The 5581-nt window shown below is 40.8% G+C and overlaps 1 protein-coding gene across 1 annotated transcript in view; it reads left to right on the top strand.

Annotated features, from left to right (window-relative positions):
* LOC104966199 (tumor necrosis factor receptor superfamily member 6B-like) overlaps positions 1-579 on the top strand; it is a 4287-nt gene extending 3708 nt beyond the window's left edge. Inside the window, exon 5 of the transcript XR_800640.1 lies at positions 171-579. The gene's annotated coding sequence lies outside the window, so the exon portion shown is untranslated. The remainder of the gene's footprint in view (positions 1-170) is intronic.
* The last annotated feature ends 5002 nt before the right edge of the window (positions 580-5581 follow it).

The raw sequence follows: 5581 nt of genomic DNA, 5'->3' as shown, positions 1-5581 counted from the left end.
CTACTACTACTACTCTACTACTCTACNCTCTCTCTATTGACTCTCATAATTTATTTAAGTTGTAGTAAAGGACAGCAGGGCATTTAAAACTAGGTGACAGATTCAAGATTAGATTGTTTGGTCAATAATTGACCAAACAATCTAATCTTGAATCTGTCACCTAGTTTTAAATGCCCTGCTGTCCTTTACTACAACTTAAATAAATTATGAGAGTCAATAGAGAGAGAGAGAGAGAGAGAGAGAGAGAGAGAGAGAGAGAGAGAGAGAGAGAGAGAGAGAGAGAGAGAGAGAGAGAGAGAGAGAGTGTGTGCGTGCGCGTTAGTTTTAAAGAGAGAGAGAGAGAATAAAGAATAAAAGGTGTTGGGCATCAGCATATCTACCTCTTCTTATGTCTGTAGTTAAAAAGTGTGTGAACTTAATTTATATTGCTATTTATCAAAACAAGGTCTGTAGCATCCTAAGAAGGACAGGGGGGAGGAGCTGTTACTGTATGTTGTGTTTGCAATTTAAGATTGATATACATGCGTATGATGTATGCTAATTAAGTTATGTGGCTACTTTGAATGACTCAAATAAAAATTATCGCAAGTAAACGTGGATATCGTTTTTTATTAATCCTCTATTTTGAATTTTGTCATAAGAAACAATACACAAGTCGGAAGTCCCTGTCATTTTTTGAAAACTTCAGGAAGCATCTTCTCATCTGATAAAGTGAAGCATTTTTCGCTGTTGGCTGCTACATAACTGTTGTTAGTATTTCATTGGTTCATAGTTCTTACATTTTGAAAATTCATTATCCTTTCCATTGTAAATAAAATAAATTGAAATTATTATTATTTTTTATAAAAACGGAACAAAACCTGTACCAACATCACAACAAGAAACATAAATATGTGCTGTATTAAAATACGCATTGCAAAAGGAATGATGCTGTGTTCTAACCCTAACCCTGATATTAACAATGAATAATCTTTGATCTAGTAACTGTAAGGCATGGAACAAATCTTAAATTAGCAGGCTAATTTGGCACTGTGTTAAATAATGTAGACACAGATGATGGAACAATTATAAGATTCAGTATTTTGTCTGTATTATTAATATCCTTTAGACCTTTTGCTGGCTCCTTATTCCACAACATGACAGGTGGATTTGTACCAGTGATGTTCTGCATCAGGTTCATTCTTTACCATCAACATAATGCCAAAAATTCACATTTGGCCTCAATTATAACGTTTAATTGAAAGGGGACCTATCATGCAAAATGCACTTTTGTACGTCTTTTATACACGAATATGTGTCCCCGGTGTGTCAGGGAACTCACCAAGTGTCAGAAAACACAACCCTCTCTCTTTTCCTCAATACCCAAATCTCTAAAAACGGGGCTGCAACGGAGCTGATTATTATTTGAATTTTTCTGACGTCAGAAAAGGGGTGCTCCGCCTATATGGGCAACTCTCCACCTATCAGGGGAATGAGAGACCGCTCGAAAGTGCTGGAGACGCTGTAGTACATATGCCGGGCCTGTAAGTAGCGCTGTAGTCTGCCACAAAAGCAGAATCAGCCCTTGCAAAAACAGGAAAAGAGCAAATAGAGCGAAATGAGGCATGGCTAAAATGCATGATCTGTTTGGTATTTTGAAAAACTTCACAGACATGTTTTATATAGGTATGGCCCTACAATATATTATTCAAATATAGCATGATAGGTCCACTTTAACAGAATCTTAATAAGTTTCGAATTACTGCTCTTACTGCTTGAAATATCAATATTGATATAGAAAACAAAGAAGTATGAATAAAGAACAAAAAAAATAGGATAAAAAATGTTTTGTTTAAAAGAATGACACAATTTACAAAATACACAGCCTGTAACAGTTCTGAAGATGTAGCAGCCATATTGCACAGTTATTCACGGAATATATAAATATATTGCACATATTGCACATGGTTGGTATTTAACAACAAGGGGTGTTATAGTCTGTGTTGGTGTGTGTGTGTGGGGGGGGNGATAATTGCTTCCGTTAGACTCTAAAGTAACAATTGAGGTCGAGAGCTCGTGTCCAAACCCTTTCGGGGTACTCGAAGAGCGACATCTCACTTTACCTTGGCGTGTGCCGATAAACAACAAAACAAATATAGTCCAGTCCCCAGGACAAGAAGAAGAGAGCCACCATAGTGTTCCGTCAGACAGAAGCCAACCAACGGGAGGAACACTTACTGCTTATGTGTAATGGGCGGCGGACGACCATTCTTCTCAATAACCGGTGCGTACGCGTCAAGCATGCACGATGACACACGGCAGCCGACTTCAGAACGCCACTACAAGGTCACGCTGACAAACTTAGTTCTGCGTCCTCCCTCCGCACTCACCTTGTGGTGTCAGCACAAGGCAGCCCTGCTACAAGAAACTCACAGTCAAAACCCAAACATCCGGTGAATTTTCTCGGACACTCTCTCCAAAAGGGGGTTAGTAGGTTTGTGGGTCAGTACAACTCATTTAGTCAACAGGGGAACGTTTTGGCAATGACTGTGACTAAAACCTATAAAAATGAAACTATTGGTAATTAGACGGAAGTACAACTGGTAGATAAGGACCTAGAAGAGCCCTAAGGAAGTTTAGGTCGGTTAACTACACACTGCAGTAACGCCCGGTTCGCGAGGGTCGGACGTGGCAAGTCGGCTAGGGGTCGTAGACGTACATTTGCGTACTACCGCGTGTGTTCGTCGTTCGAGTGTGTCGCTACTGGTCAAATTAAACACTTGCAACAGACTTCTCATTATTACTCCGACTTTCTAGCAAATACAAAAATAGACAAATCTTCAATCCTTAATCACGCAGTTATACACCCACCTAGTATGGGCAGGTTTACATCGGTCACCACCTGACCCTGAGTTTTTAAGTCGGCCCTGAGGAGAGCTGGCGGTGAAACATGGTCGATCATTTAACAGGTTTACCCACTCACCCCCTACACGATCACCTGAATAGCGCTGCCGGGTGGAAAGCCATGGGCCGGTAGCCCTTTAAACAGGGTCAGGCGGTGACGTTGGTCGGGTCGGGGTGCATTTGACAGGTTGCCCCCCTTCGGAGCGACGCCCCTCTTGCCACCTGGATCACAGGGCTAGCCTCACCCTTATTATTATTATCTAGTATTAGGCACGTAAAATAGGTAATTGAAAAAAGGGTTGTAACACCATTTATTTTGGTGTGGCAAATTAGGGTTACAGACCACATGATTGTTTATGTTTTTGTAGCCAAACAAAAAAAAACTAGTTCCTTGACGAGTTTGTTTGTAAAAATTAGTAGTAGGGAGTGCTAGTAAATTACGCGTTAGTATACAAGCGGCTTAAGCTGTACTTTTGTGTATTTACATCACATTAGGTGAACTCAAATGTTGATGTTTTTTATTAGCTAAACAAAAATATAGGTGTTAAGACTGGCCTGCCCTCCTTAAGTCGTCGAGAGTGATGGGGGCCAAAAAATTCAGGACTAAATTAGTAGTAGAGTGTGCTAGTAAATACAAAATACAAGCCGTTTAACTGTACTTTCGTGACTGTTTATACTTCTATATTGGGTCCCTCACTTCCATTTCGCTTCTAATGCACTGATTCGCTCAGCTGAACAGCCAATCAGAGTGATGTATTTGGCCGACGGCCTATAGCCAACAGCCTGTTGCGGAAGGTGTCGGTACTACCGAAAAGACACGACGGGGTGGGACACACCAATCTGAGTAGGGCGACAGGACGCTCATCGATGGCCAGACATCTATCGACATCTATCGACATCTATCACTGGCCGAAATCGGCTTGGTGTGTAAAGACCTTTAGACATTGCCAGGATTATGTTTGCTGATTCTAAAGTGTTCATTTAGATTTGGACGTGTACAACCTTTCAAGACAGTTCTCTTAAAAGACAAGATCCTTTGAAAGAAAGTATTGGGAAAACTTGTTTGAGCCCTTTAACATATGTTTGGATAAATTAGGCCGCAACACCTCAATAAAGCTCTGCAGTAACTGATTAGACATGCTCTCACCTTTCTCTCTTATGTAACCGCACACCTACACTGAGGCAAACATCGCTGCACTGTGAACTTTAAACATTCTCATGTTCGATCGGAAATATTCATCACATAATACCGTAGGGCACATCGGAAGGCGAGCGGGAAGGGAAAGGTGGATGTACGGGAGGGAGGAAGTATGGAAGCTCTGAGGGGATGTAGCAGAACAAAATGTGACAAATGTATGGCCTAGCAATACTTTGATCACTAAGTTCCCTCAGGGCTTCTGGAACTAGGCTATAGAGAAAGATGTTACAAAGCTGGAAGTGATAGTATATCGAAGCTACAAAAGAACGACAAAAGAGGATCAGAGAAACAAAAAGACGGCACGGCGGAATACGCCAGAGAGAACCGAGCCAGCAAGATGCGGTGGGTTGGCAGAGGAAGAGAGAGGAAGTGAGAGGGAGGGGAGAGAACGTGAGGATGACAGAGAGGAAAAAGAGGGAGCAATAGGAGCAGCTGGCACACAGGTGATGGCTCCTCCATCACTGTGTCTCCCCCCTCTGGTGGGAGGTCAGAGGAGCTGCTCCCCCCGCCCTGCCCCTCTCTCCTCTTGGCTCTTCATTGCTGTTATGTAATAAAGCTGGAAGAGGATTGGAGGCAGCAGAAATGAGCATGCTGAGGGAGATGTATTATCTATTTATTAGGCCATAAGGTGCTGTTAATGTAGCCCCTTGACTATGAATCACTTATTCTTTACAGTTCGCCAACCATTTCCCGAAGTACCGTCCTAGCAGCCATAGGTTTCCATTCATTCCATTATGGAATGCAGCTTTCTAACCCTAACCATTTTTTTTTAACAAAGAAGTCTCAATCTCTTACCTTCACCCATAACTTTAATGGGGGACTTATGCATCTAGAGTCTTTCTGTAATTAAACCCACTAAGTCTAAAGTTTGTTGTAATTCTAGCATATTTAAAATGGCATACATTGTTAATTGTAATGCTATGTAGAGTAATTGTAGGGTTCACATTATGGCTGTAATTTAATTAGTTTCTGACTTTAGGAACTCATTTGCATGAGTGGAAATGTTGTGTAATAATTATAAATTGCCTAACAAAACCCATAAAGTGTATTATGCTGTGGAAAATGTTAAACATGTCTTGAATGTCATGATTATTTCATATTTACAAAAAAAATGAAAAGGTCTGAGGACCCAGGGAACATCTGGATTTTCTTTGAATAATAATGAAATTCAGTTATAATATCGTTTTGTGTAGCAAACGTTACTTTGCGGCCTTTGACCTGTCAGGTTTTATTCAGACCTTTCCCCCTGTTGGGAATGACATTTCCAAGGTCCTGCAAACTTGTTTTCTCCACACAAATGAAATATTCAAGACCTAAAAAACCCCACAAACAATTGTTAACTTTTGTAAAAATACCATTGGTAATTCTTTTTTGGGAGTTTTGATTGAAAGTGCTTGTGACTGAGATATAAATGTCCACAACTGGTTCAAACCACAGAAACAGTAACAGAGGTGAGACAAAGACATAATTGGTGTTTGGAGGGTTTGTTCACTAACCATA

This window comes from Notothenia coriiceps, unplaced genomic scaffold (assembly GCF_000735185.1).
Source record: "Notothenia coriiceps isolate Sejong01 unplaced genomic scaffold, NC01 NC01_scaffold00037246, whole genome shotgun sequence".
NCBI lineage: Eukaryota > Metazoa > Chordata > Actinopteri > Perciformes > Nototheniidae > Notothenia > Notothenia coriiceps.
The sequence above is the reverse complement of the archived record's forward strand: the minus strand, read 5'-3'. Positions and strand labels throughout refer to the sequence as shown.